At 35.7% G+C, this 17,294-nt stretch overlaps 1 protein-coding gene across 8 annotated transcripts in view; it reads right to left on the reverse strand.

Moving 5' to 3' along the window:
* rdgB (retinal degeneration B) overlaps window positions 1-17,294 on the reverse strand; it is a 1,063,172-nt gene that overhangs the window by 549,323 nt on the left and 496,555 nt on the right. The window lies entirely within an intron of this gene.

Consider the following 17,294-nt stretch of genomic DNA (forward strand, 5'->3'; position numbering starts at 1 on the left):
CACCATGACGAATCATGGCTTTCATTGTGACACTGATGACCTTTTTTTCAGGTAAACACTCTTCTACGGTTTAGTCTCATTTACATCACCACCAATGATCTACGATCCATTTCCCGCTGAAAATGCTCTGCTAGACATGCTCTGCTAGAGATGCTCTGCTAGACATGCTCTGCTGCAAATGCTCTGCTAGAAATGCTCTGCTAGAGATGCTCTGCTAGAGATGCTCTGCTAGAGATGCTCTGCTGGAGATGCTCTGCTAGAGATGTTCTGCTAGAGATGCTCTGCTAGAGATGCTCTGCTAGAGATGCTCTGCTGGAGATGCTCTACTGGAGATGCTGTGCTGGAGATGCTCTGCTGGAGATGCAAGCATCAAAAGTTCTCCATGAATTAGTATAACCATCTAAACTCGTTGAAACTAAGATTGAGAATAATAGCATTTTCATTTCTATATTGGTACGCACTCACAGCGCAGCATGCTGTCGCCATAAAAATTATCTTTTGCTACAAATTATGACCGCTGAGTGGCGCAGAGCGTTGAGATTCTTCTCGCATATGATACATTGTGTATTCGAGTATAAATTTTCGAAACGTTACTTGAAATTATTTCTAAATCGACGTTGAATAAGATTGTACCCCCACAATATTTGAATCGTATATTTAAACTTTGAACCAGCGTACTGAATATTGTGTTGCGAGTGAAATTTGAAAGGCATCAACGATTGCACTATCAATGATCCAACACATGTATCTTAGCAAGTTGCCACAGTTTTTAATAATAAATATCTAATAATTTAATGTCAGCGCCATCGGTTATACGAACATCTACCATTTTCATCTATAATTAAACTGAAGGTTCGTCAACTATCATGTGTGATACATGACAACGTTGATGCAAAACTTGAAAAATGTCTGTTTGTCCACTATATCATCGTAAAACGACTTCAAGCATGGCTACTACTACTACTTCAAATTCCATTGATGCTAATATTAGAATACCGCATGAAAAGTGGTGTGCTGTACGACCTGAACCAAGAAGATATGGGAACCGAAATTACTGGAAGCTGCAAAATGGCTGGACAAATGTGATTGCTCAAGAAATATCAACGCAGCTTAAGCTTCAATGTATTTTCGCGTTCAAAAATAATAATGTTTACCAAAGTGCTGGAGCAAAACTCTTTTTAACGATTAAGGGGTTATTCCGTGAGTGTGGTGCTATAATTCACTGTGAATTGATGAAGAAGCCGAGAGACGATGATGACATTATTCTAAAATGTCATATTATGGACATTAAACCTCAAACTCATGCTAATTATTTTCTGAAAAATGAGAACTGTGATGAAGAAGTGTCTGCGGAAAATCGTTCCGAATTTAAGTTTGATAATAAAGGTGGTGCTCTGCCCAAGTATAAGGTAGCACGAAAGCATACCTCTGTCGACTATGTTCATTGGAATGATCCGAATGAATTAGTGGATCGTCTTCGCTCATTGCTCGCATCGCAAGCTGCTGGAAATTCATCACACTCGAATGAAATTATATCGATTATCGAGGAGTTGCGTGAAGCTGAAATCATTTATTAACATGTGCCACATATATCTCATTGAAAAAGTGTTGATGAAGCGTGGCAGTCAGTTGTTTGTAAAATGGCTAGGTTTCGACAATACACACAATAGTTGGATAAGCAAGGATGACCTATGAATAAAGATAATGGAGAAGGAAACGTTTCGACTCTGGGTTTTTTTTTTATGACCACTCCCTATTCGCTCTGTGCAGGTGGGCGGAGCAAACAATCTTATTAGTGTATTCATGCATACGGCCAGCGCCACCATAACGGGGACTCCGGCGTTTTTAAAAGAAAAAAAGGATACATTGAGCTTAGTCGGAGATTTTTTTCATTTCACTTCCAAATATACAAACTCTCTTGCCCTCACTCACTCATACTTATTTATATCGCTTTCAAAGACATTACGGAATGTCACGGTGACCCCATGGCAATGTATTCACTGTGCCAGGAATAATGTCTTTGAAAGCGATACTGAAACTATCTTTGAAAGCGATTTTTGGACACACTTGAAATTGTGTGTCCAAAAATATCGTTTTGCGCATTAATGGGTTCTTATAGTGATGCTATACAACATTATAAGGGTAGGAGTTTTGAAAATTTTTTTCGTGTAGCAACATGCTTGTAAAACAATTTATGGAGATTTCAAGATTTTCCAGATGTATTGAGGCCCACAGTATAATCGTGACCACAAACGCAGAAAAATTCCATGTATTATGAACAGAAAACTTCAACCCCCATGGTCGAGGGTTAAGCATTGTTTTAAAAGACCCCAAATAACGACCACCCTAATACACACATATACACACACGCGGACATATTTTATTTCGAACTTAAATTTTACTTTGTTGGAATTGAAGTGAAAACTCTCCGTGATTATCAATTTAGTCTTTTTGATGAAAAAATTTTCACCAATGCAAAATGAAAAAAATACTGATTGCCTCAGTTTCGATTTGCCAATAGAAATTTTGTAATCAAGCACTTTCGAATAGTCTGTTATGCGTTTACAGATAATGCGATTATACTGCCATTCTATATTTTTGTAGTCCCTGGCTCTTTTTCGTCATTCCTATTTTGGGTTATTTTATTACAAGACGATGCCGCATCTTTAGATATTCTGCAATAGCAAACATCGACAAGTTTGATGATACAATCAGAGAGAGCTGATGAGAAAGAGCGGAGGCATGGATTTTTATTTCTAATGTTTCAGAATCCGGACTATATCTCAAGATATATATAGAAAAAATCTCTAACCTTTCTAAATATTTTTACCATCAATCCGAACGTTGTTGACAATTTTCGTTTTTTTTTCCATTACACAACACTCTTGGATTCCTCGGTCTTTATCTCTTTCTTCTTCACTTTTTTCTCACCACTTTCACTAAAACATTGTACTGCTTTTATTTATTTTCTACAGAACCGGAAAAAATTGGAACAGTTTCGGTGAATTGTAACATTCGCGATCTTTATAACCTCATTTAGTTAGCATGAAAATAACACACCATACGTCATATCATAACAGAAATATATAAGTATATACTTGTATTACCGACCGGGATATCGGTGAACTGTCAAATTCGCGATCTTTATAACCTCATCATCTATCAGCATAAACAACACACCATACGTCATACGACACGAAAATATATAGGTATATATTGGTATTATGGCACCAAAAAAAAAATATATCGGTATATAAAATATATTATGGCACCAGATTTGTCACTAGATATAAAACAAATAAACATCAAAAATGTGTGCGAAAATCCGACCCATTTTTTGATGCAATTAAAAAATAAATAATTAATATCTCTTCAACGCGTCAAGCTACAGAGTTCGAAGAGGTCGCAATCGAAAGAAAAAAAATAATAAAAAATATGTCAACGTATAATATTCTCCGAAATGATATAGTTAATTAATTATTGAAGAAACAAATTTTGAAAATTTTCGAAAACAATTGGAAACGCTATCGCTCCGGTAAAGAGTCTCTGGCAGCAACTCGTCATATCTTATAAATGTACTTGTCTCAGAGTCACTGCCGCGACTCTAGATTCTCGTTTTTTCTCCAACGGACGATGCCGTTTTCAATAATTTATTTAAAAGTCTGATATTTCTAGTTCCAAGTCTTTTCCACTTTTCGACATCTGTATTCGAAATTCCTTTTTTGATAATCAGTTTATAAGCACCCTCCATAATGCTGATGAGCTTGAAACACTTTTTCGAATCCATACTAGCAGTGATGATACTGAAAGTCTGAATTAAACTGGTGCTCTAATGTTGCTTGCGCATCGATTTATAAGCAAAGCTGAGGAAACATTTCCAAGGAAATTTTTCCAGAACTTTTTGAAAAGTAGCTAGTTTGAAAATTACCTCTGAAAACTAAACCGAGATGGAAAAATTTATGAACGTTCAATCGAATATTCATGAAACTGCGCAGCAATGTCATCTACTCATATTACTCTTCTACGCATGGGCTAGACGATATGATGGTGTGAATTATAAACATTTGAAAGAAGAGAATCTGCGTTCGGTCCAAGAGGTGTTGATGATATCAAAATATAAATAAAAGAACCATATGAAAAGTCAGACCACGCTGGGCGGTCATCATTTCGTTTCTGGAGACTCACATAAGAGTATCAAACCGCTTGTATTACGAGTATCACAATTATATTTTTAATTTACAACAATTGAAATATTTGAAAAAAAATTTTGTGAAGTTTTGTATTAACCGGTGCTTCCGAATTGTGAAGACAAAGTAGTCTACAGCTGCTATTGTTTAAAGTGTAAACGTGTTACTTAACATCGCAATACTTCACATCGCAAACTCCACAGCGCAATACTGTACTTCGCAATACTCTACATCATTTTTCTCAAACGTTGAAGTAAGTAACAGGAAATATTGCTAATTAGTTTATCTTTCTGAAGCGATTTTTCTAAACTTTTTTTCTATAATAAAATTTTTTTCTTATCTAGATCTGTTGATAATATTTTGAGATATTAGTATGATATTTGAGTTTACTAACTTTTTTTCTATAATAAAATTTTTTTGGAAGATTCGCACTAATAAATTTTTTCTCATCTAGATCTATTGATAATATTTTGAGTATTTAACTTAATTTACGGTAACAGGGTGTCGTAAATCTCTGAAGACCTGAACCATGTTAGAACACCTAATTTACAATGAAAAATTTATATAAAATACCTGAACACTCTTCAATACTTCTACTTTGAGGACACGTCATGAAGATTTCAAAAAATAAATTTAACAAACATTTAATCATTATCATATCCATTTCTCATAAAATACACACATTTACGAAACAAAAAAAATGGGTTCAAGTCTCCAACGATCGAAGATATCCTAATAGGGTTAGTAATTTGGAATTATTCTAATTGCATTCGAATTTGTCAGAAAAATGGAATCACCGAGGACAATATCGGTTGCCCTCTTACACGAATAGGTGGAGGGTTGTCCAGATCTAGACGCTTTGTTGGACGATGTGTGTATCACCATCCACGTGGCGGAGATGGCTGGCTCCCGTATATCGAGCAACGTCATAATCTTCAACGATGTGGTTGGAAGATTAATGAAAAACGAAGAAGGATATTATTTTGAAAAATTAGATGTGTGACTGTCTCCACATCAAATTCTTTTTTCAATTTTTTCTTCAAATGTGTAATAATTCAGTTCATACAAAAATTTATTTTCATATGAAGAATAAATACATTTATTGCAAAAAGTAACGTTCTGTTGACATTGCTTTACATATAATTGTGGTTATTATTTCACATAAGAATACATCGAGAAAATTTCAATTGATTATTCGTATTTGAATTCAACGTGATTGTATTCCCCGCCGAGATAACGCATCAGGAGTCGGTTCTGATCACTGCCGTTTTCATATCTTTCAGAATGTTTTTTTCTTCGGTCAGAAATTTTGCGAACCTTGGAGGTAAAAATACTGCGAAATCATCTTCAACTTCCAGGACTATCCTGAGGCCGTATTTGGTGGTAACTTTACGCAAGTTGGTGACTTTATAATTCTTCTCAAGTTCCAACTCCTTCAGTTTTTTCACTTGTAGAAATGCAGCAAGACAACCAACTTTATTGATTTTTGAGAAATCCATAGTTTTCAAGTTTTTCGTATGAAATCGTGGAAAAAATTAGTTTCACCAGTCGTTCGAGTCTCAAAACGAAATATTCCTCAACTTTTTTGTAAGATAATTCAAATTCGATTTTATTTCAATTAAACTTTTAACTTCTTCAATGTTTTTCAATAGTAGCAAAATTCGTAGTCGAAGATCACGTTGTTTTAAATCGGTGCGACTCATTTGACAACTAAGTGCAGAATAAAATTTGGCATGCTTAATTCGAGCCTTATATATCCTGCTACATCACTTTGTTTATAGGAATGTTCTAGAAGCTTTTGGAGGTCATCGAATGTTAACTCAAATACGCATTTGTTGTAACAGGAGAAGTCTGCTTTGAAAATTCCTGTCATCACATCTCGCAGCACGATTCTTTTATTTTCAAGCTGTCATCTCAATCATCAACGCTCGATTATTTTTCGAGCCAATTATTCTCGGAATCCCTTAAACCTACCCCCTCATCATCACCTACTACGTCGAACCCTTCATGACACCACATTTTTCAACGTCGTATCGGATTTCAATCATCGCAGCATATTTTTGTCGAACCAATTCCGTCATCGCGTCAACTTTGGGCGAATTCCCAGAATCCCTCAATTTTTCCCTCCCCCACTATCCCTCGTCGAACCTTCGATGATGACGTCATCGTCCGAAAATGTCATCCATCGAGAACATTCCCCCTGGGGAACGAGCGACCCTGATTACCCCGCAATATCCTGTGCTGACGTCATCCTTCGAGAACATTCTGACCCGCATTACCCCCAGGAGAGTGACCCCGCAATAACGTGACGTCATCATCGAACCTTCGGAAACATGACGTCATCGTCAAGAACACGCTGTAATTACGTCATCATCGAACCTTCGAGAACATGACGTCAAGGACACGTTGACCCGTATTACCCCCGGGGAACGAGTGACCCGCATTACTCCCTGGATCCAGAACTCTCCTTGCTTATCTACTATCCAGCAATCCTGACTCTATTGTTAATTGAAAATCCGATTTTCGTCCCCCAGCTACTTTAGATTTCAAACAAATAAAGCCTGCAGGAGTGATACCAACAAGAACTTTGGCGGTAAAGTTTTTTTTATATTGAGAATACGTGAAGACACAATTGTCGACACTTGTGGGAATTTTCAATCTTAAATTCTTTGCAATCAATTATAACTCTCGTGTTACTGTATTCAGGATAAAAACAGTCAGGCATTGTTTCTTGCACAGCATCAATATCTGGCCAAAATACCAGATTTCTTGTTGCCCCAGCCAAATGTTGTAAAGTTTCGAAAAAAAATTCTTGAAATTGTTGTTCTGTGAACACAGAATAATACACCCAGTGCTGAGAATGTTAACCCTGTTTTTATTTTAATGAAGAATATAATCAGTCTATCTTTTTTGGACACTGTGCATTTTACAGACGTACACATCCTTTTTAATAAAAATTCGAAATTTTTGAATGTTACTCCAGCAAGATCAATAAGATTTCTTTCCGTTGTTATAGATTCGAATCCGTTAAAATTATTGTCAGCTTGAGTTTCTTGATAGATCAATTTCTTGGGAGGAGTACCACATGCTTTGCTTACAAATTTTTTATTATTCCTGTTCATTTTTATCGATCTTGTATCGTCAACAATTTCTGTTTGAATTTCAGCATAACATATGCCTTCATTGACATATCAATTGCAAATCAATGTTTGTGAATTTACATCGCCCTCTGAGTAAAAATTTGCTTGACATTCTTGGTCAATTATCTGTTCGGTTAAAATAACTGGTGAATTTTCAATTGCTATCTCAACAGATTCAATAACATTCGGCTCAGCACGAATTGTTGATGGTAATGCTTTTTTCAATTGACGGTTCATTAAACGCTTGAACCTAAAAGAATCAGTATATTTGAATTATAGTTTTTATAATCATGCAATGAAATGTTTGTAATTTTATTTTCTCATAACGAAATATATTAAATCAATTATATTATTGTTATTTTCAAAGTGAATAATCAATACTGTGGCTTTTATGAGGAAAAATTTGATTCACTGGTCTTTTCGATGATTTCTAAATTTTTATATCGTCGATTTTATATGTTTATATTGATACATTTTCTACATATATTTATTTACCTGCTTAGAGCCGAAGATTCATTAACTTTTGAGGATTTGTAGATTGGAGGGAATATGGTTGGAACGTAGCTAGGACTTGCCTCCTCTTCAAGATTTTTTACCTCCCATAAAATGATCACTACAAATGTAATCATATGGTTTGGGAATCCGCGGTGATCCATCAGCACTTATAAGAAATTATACATGATCAATAAATTTGTTTATATACTGTAACGACTATTTCCATTCATCGCACAAATACTCACTTTCGACAATTTCTGGGCGCCAGTTCACGAAATCTCGTGAACAAATTTTATTGGAAATTATCGAAAATGAGTTCTTTAATTTTTTCCTGGTCGTAGCTGTAATTAAAGATCAATTTGGTAGAGGGGAGGGGTTACGATACTTTCAATAAACTAATCACTTCGAAACCAACGATATCCGGAATTACAAGTATGATTTATTAATATCCACAATTTACAAATAAAAGAAAAAGTTTCCGGAAAATTTCATTTCTTGAACAATTCAATATCTCGGTTCTAAATGACATAAAATTCATAACGAGAATTCAATGGGTCGATACGTAACATTTCAACAATTCAGGATCGACACGATCAAAACGAAATATAACATAACAGTCAACTTAATCTATGGATTTCGAGATTGAACACAAAATATAAAATAGAATTCCTCTCGGCAATTCAAACCAATAAATTACAATGACTAATTGCGAAAGATCAAAATCGCACGACAAGATGTAACCAGAATTTCCCAAACGCGTGCGTATCTCGAAACAATATCTCTCTTGTAACTCTTAAAATTTTCTCCAAATATTACTCGCGAGTTTAACGAAATAACAAACGAAACGATACGAAATAAGAGCGAAACGACGGCTCACCACTACGGTTCCAGAAGGACGAGATCCGGACAAAGACCACGGACTCTCTCCAAATACAATTCGGGGCGTCGAATTCTTGATCGGGTACGGCAACGGTACGAGAAAAGACGTCTTTCGTCATTGCTGTCCAAAACTCGAGTCCTCGATAATTGTACCGAGAGCATGTACGCGAACCGAGGTTCTTATCCCCCACCCTTAGCCTACTCGCGAGAATCTCAACTGTCTCTTCTAGAATGTTCGAGAGCCTTCTCTCGCTGACCTGACCTCAACGATGTGTTTTGAATTTGATGACTCGCTAGCAATAATTTCGACGTTACGCTAAGCGCCTTTGCCTTGTTTCGTTGAGCAGCTATTTCGATGATTTATTCCATGTTATTGGAAATTTCGGGACGAAGCACAGAGATCCTCTAGATGCTGAGAGACGCATCTTGAGTTCGACAGCTAGGGTGGAGGCATGAAGTTCTCGTTGATCTTGAATCTTGTTATTCATCTTTTTGAATCTTCCGACTGATGAATTTCTTTGCGATGCTGGATTTTCGATGATGTTCGGATGGAAACCGCCGTTCGCTCGTACCGCATAATTTAAAAATAAGTCAAAATAAAATTAGTTCTCGATAATTACGCTAGCATTTGGTCCTTCTGGATTTGCTCGAGAGACATTCGTCGATGACGAAAGACGCTCCTGTCTCATGTCGTGCCAATTTTACTTATTTTGTGACGTGTGCAGAATTACCACGTCACAATACATGAATATAAAATTTTGATAAGATAGATGTTACAGACAGTAAATAATTTTTCAATTTCAAGGAATTAAAAAATTAAAAAATACTGATTTTGTTACACAATTATCAAAAATTTGAAGTATCTCAACACGATTTTTTTTAATTATTAACAAAATACGGTATTTTATTGTTTATACAAAACTAAAGAGTTTCCGAAAATCTGCTATTCTGTTTTATTATTGAAATTGAGGTTATGATACTAATTACTTTTGCCTTCTTACTGCAGCTATCCATTTATTTCTTTAATTTATTTTCCATTTAACCGTCGGAAATTTATAAAATTTACAATCATTTTTCCTTGACGTTTTCTCGCAGTTCACGACACAGCCACTCCGGTTGCTCATTTTATGTTATAAATTAGAACGTAATCGTAATTTTACGTGTATAAGCTTACTCAAGCCTTGAAAACAGCGTATTTTAACACCAAAATTGACCACTGCGTACGCTAGTGTCGATTTGGCTCTCCCCATCATGGCTTCGCACATGGCGAATAAGTAGACTATATACAGGTACGGCGCCCCCCCACTTTGATCCCCATTCTTTCTCCCTCCACAACACCCACGCACTTCAAGCTATTTTTTCCCACTCCACAGGTAAATAGCTTGGTGGATTGGTGCGAGGAGGGAAGAAGAGGGTAAGGTATGCTTATGAGTGACGGTGTGAATGGTGTGTGGGAACTGATGTTTTGTGTAAGGAGAACAGATTTCCTTCTCTCCGTTCGATTTTCACTGATCAATTTAGACTTTGGAGAAAATTGTCTCTCATGCGTGGAGAGTCAGTCTCCCACGGGTCGGACAAGTACTTTTAACACATCTTTAAACAAAATTTGTACCGCTCTAAAATCGACGTCGAATCTTGTGAATAATACCAGGGGATCCTGCAAGCCTGTCAAGAATCGATTTTCTCCCAAGTCTCTGCCACCATAGAGTAACAAATTACTATACCTTTGATATGTTTTTTTTTTATGTAAACGCTTCTTGAAACAATTTTATAATGTTGAAACTCGAAATTACTAATAAAACGCTTGTTCTCCGTTTAATATCATACATTTTAGCGATGCAGGTAACTCAAATGGTAACTTTTTTGATTCATAGGAATTTTCTCAAGTTCCTGATGGTACCTGAAGGAATAAATATTTTTAATTATCATTAAATACTTGGCATCAAATTGATCCCCTAGGGAAAAAAAGGTTGGGCCAAGTACATTGATGGTCCCTTGTTTCCTGATCAGATCGCGAAAAATGTGAAAAAACAATTCCATAAAAATAATTATTAAATCAACTGTAAACAATTTCAACAGAAAGATTAATAAAAAATTCACAAATTCTGAAAAAACATTACATTAAAAAAAAATACAAATCTGTAATTATTTTTTAAAGTGTTAACTTTCCAACTGCCCGGTGACATCTGAAAAACATGTTTTTGGTATTTCAGAACTATCATTCAACTATAGTTCGAAAATCAGAAGGATACTAATCCATAAAAAAAATATGAAATTTTTTTTTTAAATTGTAAAAAAAATACTTTATAAAAAAAAATACAGAATAATTCGAAACAAATTTTACAAATCTTGAAAAAACATTATATTAAAAAAAGACTAATCTGTACCTATTTTTTAAAGTGTCAAAAGACAAGTAACAAGTAAAACATAAAAAAAAAGAAACATCACGCTTGAAATAATTTTGCAAACCGATGCCTCATTCTTCTTATTTTATTCGAACAGCTAAATCAATTTAAAAAACTTCCATCTAATTCACGTGCAAGTATTTTCTAATCAATTGAAAACAGTCACCATTTGAGTTACGTGCAGCATTAAAATTTATGATATCAATCGAAGGACAAGTAATTTATGAGTAACTCCAAATTTCAACATTATGGAATTGTTCTTAGAAGCTTTTAAATAAAAAAAATCACATGCAAGCTAGCCATTTCTTACTCTATGGTGGCAGAGACTTATAAGAAAATCGATTTTCTTCAGGCTTTCAGGAGCTTCTGATATTATTCACAATATTCGACGTCGATTGGATCGATACAAATTATGTTTAAATATGAGTTAAAAGTACTTGTCCGGCCCATCACTATTCATACAAATAAAAATCAATCATAAAATAACGAAATTGAAGGGCAGAATCCGGTTAAAAATTTATTGAAATGCGACTTAGTATTAGTTTAATGTTCTTAATAATAGTATAGGTTAGTTATGTTGAATGAAATTCGTTCGCTGGAAGAAGTCAGAAATAAAAATTGCCGTCATTGCAGTACAAACTGGGGAGTTATTTTGGAAGCTTGAACATATTTAATGGGGAAAATGTTTTTTATTTATCGATGAGCATAAACATCCCTTATATATGGCAGGACAATTCGTTTCCATTCTTATTAAATTAGTGCAATTAAGGGAAAATTACTTGATGATGAGTCTCTAAATTCCCTCTGCATGAATATTTGTGCTCCATCAGTTCTAGAAAAGCCCTGATTTTTATTTGAATAAAAAATTATAATGGAAAGTGATGGGCCGGACTCATATTTAACTCATATTTAAACATAATTTGTATCGATCCAATCGACGTCGAATATTGTGAATAATATCAGAAGCTCCTGAAAGCCTGAAGAAAATCGATTTTCTTATAAGTCTCTGCCACCATAGAGTAAGAAATGGCTAGCTTGCATGTGATTTTTTTTATTTAAAAGATTCTAAGAACAATTCCATAATGTTGAAATTTGGAGGTACTCATAAATTACTTGTCCTTCGATTGATATCATAAATTTTAATGCTGCACGTAACTCAAATGGTGACTGTTTTCAATTGATTAGAAAATACTTGCACGTAAATTAGATGGAAGTTTTTTAAATTGATTTAGCTGTTCGAATAAAATAAGAAGAATGAGGCATTGGTTTGCAAAATTATTTCAAGCGTGATGTTTCGGTTTTTTATGTTTTACTTGTTATTTGATTCTTTTGACACTTTAAAAAATAGGTACAGATTAGTTTTCTTTTAATATAATGTTTTTTCAAGATTTGTAAAATTTTTTTCGAATTATTCTGTATTTTTTATTATAAAGTAATTTTTTTTACAATTAAAAAAAAAAATTTTTCATATTTTTTTTATGGATGTATATAATTATCAGCAAACAAGGGATCATGAATGTACTTGTCCCAACCTTTTTTTTCCTAGGGGAAGTTTATGGTTTGATATCAAGCCTTTTTTCTTAAAAATTCCTTATTTATGTTCAGATGACTATATCATTTTAGTTTAAATTTCTATGAATTATTCATGATTTTCGGATTACAAGGTTGGTTTTCACGAAAAAAGACCTATTTTTCGTCAAAATTGTTCTAGAAATATTTCGTCACACGTTCATTCTTGGACTTTGGGGATTTTTTTCCTAGTACTCTAATATGTTATGCTTATTGGGAACGCAAGAGCACGGTGGAAAGCGGGTTGTAGGCCGTGATATGCTTTTCGGCTTGTAACTTTGGTTTGCACGAAAAAAGACCTATTTTTCGTCAAAATTGTACCGAAAATATTTCGTCACAGGTCTGTTCTTGGACTTTGGTGATTTTCCCCTTGTCTTCTAATATGTTTTGTCCATTGGAAACTCAAGAGCATGGAGCAGTGCGTGTTGCGGGCCGAGATATGATTTTCGGCTTATAACGTTAGAAAACAGAAAGGAAAAGAGGAAAGATAGATCAAATTCAAGACACAACAAATCCAACAGAATGGGCCATTTTTGAATGTCGTTTTTGCATTCTGAATCATTTTTGCATTCTGAATTGCATTTTCGTGTCATCCAAAACGTGCCCCGATGAAATATATTTCCAAAGTTTGCAAGTGGCTGCTGAGATCCAATTATTTTCAGTATGATAGTTGCAGAAAAAAGGCACCCGGAAACATTTATCATGTGAGAACTCAATGAAGCAAAAAGACTGAGCGTACTTAATTCAACAGACCAACGGAATTCAAAGACGTTTAAGGTACCTGTGCATTGGTTTTGGAGAAAAACAATTTCAGGAGAATTTAAAAATGAATTTAGAAATTTAAAAACTCAGAATAGAATAGAAAAAGGAAAATTTAGGAATTTAGAGAAGCTGAAGACATTTGTGATGAATTTTTGAGATTACATGTTACGGTTGGAGTATAAAATTGAAATGATTGGCACACATGCTGCGACACAAAAATATGAAAGTTTGAAGGTATTCGCTCCATACCGCAGTCATACAAACTTCAATATGAAAAGAAACACTTTAAAACTTGCTGAATCGAGTTTCATTGCATATTACCATAATCAAAGATAGGGGGTGATACTTAGCACATATACTTATACACAGAAATTTCAAAGTTCGTAGGTATCTGCTGTGATTCAATGTATCTGCGTAATGAGTTTGGAAGACAGCAATTTCAAATCCATCCATAAATGAGCATCTGAGGACCTTTGTAATGAATTGTTCACTTCATATTTATATTACGGTGAGAGTCCAAAAGTAAAATGATTTGCCAATCATTTATATTACGGTGAGAGTCCAAAAGTAAAATGATTTGCCAATCATTTTACTTTTGGACTCTCACCGTAATATAAATATGAAGTGAACAACAGTATATAAATTTTATAGTTTGTGTTCGGGAATTAGCGAGGCTTCGGTGCTGGCGAGCGCTCTCGGGCTCGAGTGCTCGCCCCACCTCGGGCGTCGCTAGCTCGCGGGCTCGGGAATTCGGGAAACGTGAGACAATGGGCTTTTCGTGCTCTAGTTCTCACGCTCTCGCGGGGGGTCAGCACGTACTGGGCAAGCAACTCGGGTGCGGTCGACGCGACGTGTGGCGCATGCCCACGGCGCGTCTTCATCGATCTCCATATTGATTGACTAGTCTAGATCCGGTCGTTCAGCGTGCTGACGTGCTTCTCCGTTCAGTTTAACTTTCGGCTAAATCTCTCCGGTAATTACGGTGTTTCACCAAAAATACTTAGCTCAATATCTTCAGGACATTCACGGGAACAAATTGGACTACTCATTCGGACTTTTCTCTCATTGATTGCGGGTATTTCTCACGATAACTATCGGGCACGCGAAAGCACGCTTCGAGCGCTCCTCGTAGCTTCGTCGAACGAGCCTCGTTCGACGTTGACCGGCTCTTCTCACTCGGGTAATCTGCATCGGTTCGGGTGTATTTTCAATAGTGGGCATACTGTCCACGTCACTCTACGAGCAATAAAACCTTTTTTACACTTTTATCCCGCTACGCATTGTGTCATTTATTTTCTCCCCACCAACACCAGATCCTTCACGCAACAGTTTGCAAATTTTTGCTGTATTTCAATGATCTAAATCTATAGTATTATAGTGAAAAGTTGTTAAAAGTCATGATGTTACATTAAAATGACATAGCGCATATAGTATTCAGAAATTCTGTAAGTTTCCATGATGTTGGCAGGCATTATACTTAATCGTATACAAAACTGAGCAACTGTAGGCTTATCGTAATGAATGTTTTTACTAATAATTCCACATTTGCAGTTTGCAGAATAGGAATACTCAACATACACGTCATTTCATAAGTATTGTTGTCAAAATTTGTGTTTGTCTACTGCATTGCGAAGATTCAACTTTTCATATTATCAGCAAAAAAAGCATCCAAAGACTTTTTGGAACATGTTTCAAAATTTATTACTCGACAGACCAGGTGGAAAAAGAATAACTGCACTTATATCCAGACCAGAAACTGTTTTGAGAATCTGTTGTACAAAATGTGCAATTGATGATTATAGTTGGAAACCTCTTGAATCACGTTACCACAATCAGCATGAAGAAGTAGTAGAAAATCAGAGGACACATCTCAGGCAACGAATTAATAATATGTATCGATCCGCTGCAAACCAATGGAGTCAAAACAAGGATCGGAAAGAGCAGAGCCAAACTCAATAGGAAGCATGATATGGGAATATTCAAAAATAATGATGACACAAGAAATCAATTAGAAATCATTTATTCGATTGGAGTCTCTCACATTATACACTAACAGTTCCGTGTGTTCTTGATTTATTAATTATCAACCATAATATTTCAGATCGGAAAAAGAAAATTTAACGTTATAGGTTGACAAACATTTTTCCTTACAACTTTCAGACCTATTTTTGATAAACTGATTTGCCTTATTTATATTATTCACTACTTTTCCGAACGTTTGTTACATTTGTCCCGCACTTCGTAACGTCAAACCCCGGCCGGTTCGTTACGACACAGCTATCAAAGGGAACTCGCATATATAACCTACATTAATACACATGATATATAATCACGCAACCGGCGATATATTTACACTTGACAATATTCCGCGCACTCTGGTTTAATTGAAAGATTATCTCAGTTGACACGTATTTCCAATCGAACGAAATAATGATATCTTGAAAAGTTTTGTTGACATAAGCATCGCGCATTTTTTAATATTTTTCATTTCACACACAGATCACAGTCTACATTTACGCGGCCGCTTTTAAACCGGTTTAGTATACCACAAGTTTTAACAAAATAAATATTAGTATACACTTTGTTAGATGACGCGAAAATTATTTTTAATTTCCCGCACGCACTTCCTAACATCATAACCCCAAACGTCAACACGACATGAAACTTCGGCTGGTGACTTTCGAGTGATTTCGAGCTCTCGAGCTCCTCAGCTTTCCGCTAAACTTCCTTGCTCTTTTTATTGAATGTCATTGGCCCAAAAATTCTCTCACCCTTCATTGGTTGCAGCAAAATTTCTCTCACCAGGGATTGGTGATCATGGGGGCCAAGGGGCCTATGTTTGTAGCGGTTGGAGTACGCGTATATAGATGCGTCAAAGCCTGATTGTGTTAGTAACTTTTGCATAATCTTAAGCCCGTGCAAAGTTTTTTCTCAGAAATTACGACACTGATCATGCTGATTTTGGGCTCATTCGACAGAGAACTTCTTAATTAGCTTAAAGTTCAATTTTCAAAGCCATACATAACTCATGAGTTTCGTAATTTACGAAAATCACAAGCGAATTTTACCCCCACCACCGCGAATCGTTTTATTCAGAGAAAGTATAGTCTCGGCGAGAGCCTCAGGCCAGCAGACGACAGGGCTGTCAATGTACTTATCCCGAGACTCTACCGAGTCTCTTGATCATAGAGTTCGGTAAAAGTGATTGACATTCTTTTAATTCGGTCAATTTCAAATTTCTGATATTAATATTTTCCAGTTCAGAATAATCGAATCTATCAATTTAATACGTTTTGGCCGTATTTCTATGAGACAAAAATTTTGGTCGTGTGCTCTCATACCATAAAACAGGGCCTACTGACAAGGTTTTGAAAAAAGTTTCATTTTCAGTATTTGAGCATTAAATATTACTAATACCTGTGGATTCAGTTGGATATTTCTGTTTTTACTCCTAATATCTCTTAGCTAGACCTCATTACTTAACTTATATATTGTAATGTTTCGATATTCGGGAGATGGTGAATTTCCCCAATATCGGAACTTAGGATTCTCCTCTCTCACATCGGAGAGGTGTCTGTGCAGATTCGTGACGTAATATCGTGACGATGCCAGGCGAAGTGCAATGCCTTGGTAGTGCGTCACCGTACATGTATTGTACGGATAAACGTTTTGTCAACATCTGACCGGGCAGAGTGCAATGCCTCGATGATTGACGTGTTTGAACCTCGTATAACGAGGGGTAATGCTCCATTATTTCTTTAGTTTTCGAACAATTTTGGCAGAAATAAGGAGGAGAATTAAAGAAAGGTTGGGAGCCTTATTGTCGTACGGGCGGTGCTTCACTGACGGGAGAGCGC

The sequence above is a fragment of the Venturia canescens genome, chromosome 8 (assembly GCF_019457755.1).
Source record: "Venturia canescens isolate UGA chromosome 8, ASM1945775v1, whole genome shotgun sequence".
In the NCBI taxonomy this organism is placed as follows: Eukaryota; Metazoa; Arthropoda; class Insecta; order Hymenoptera; family Ichneumonidae; genus Venturia; species Venturia canescens.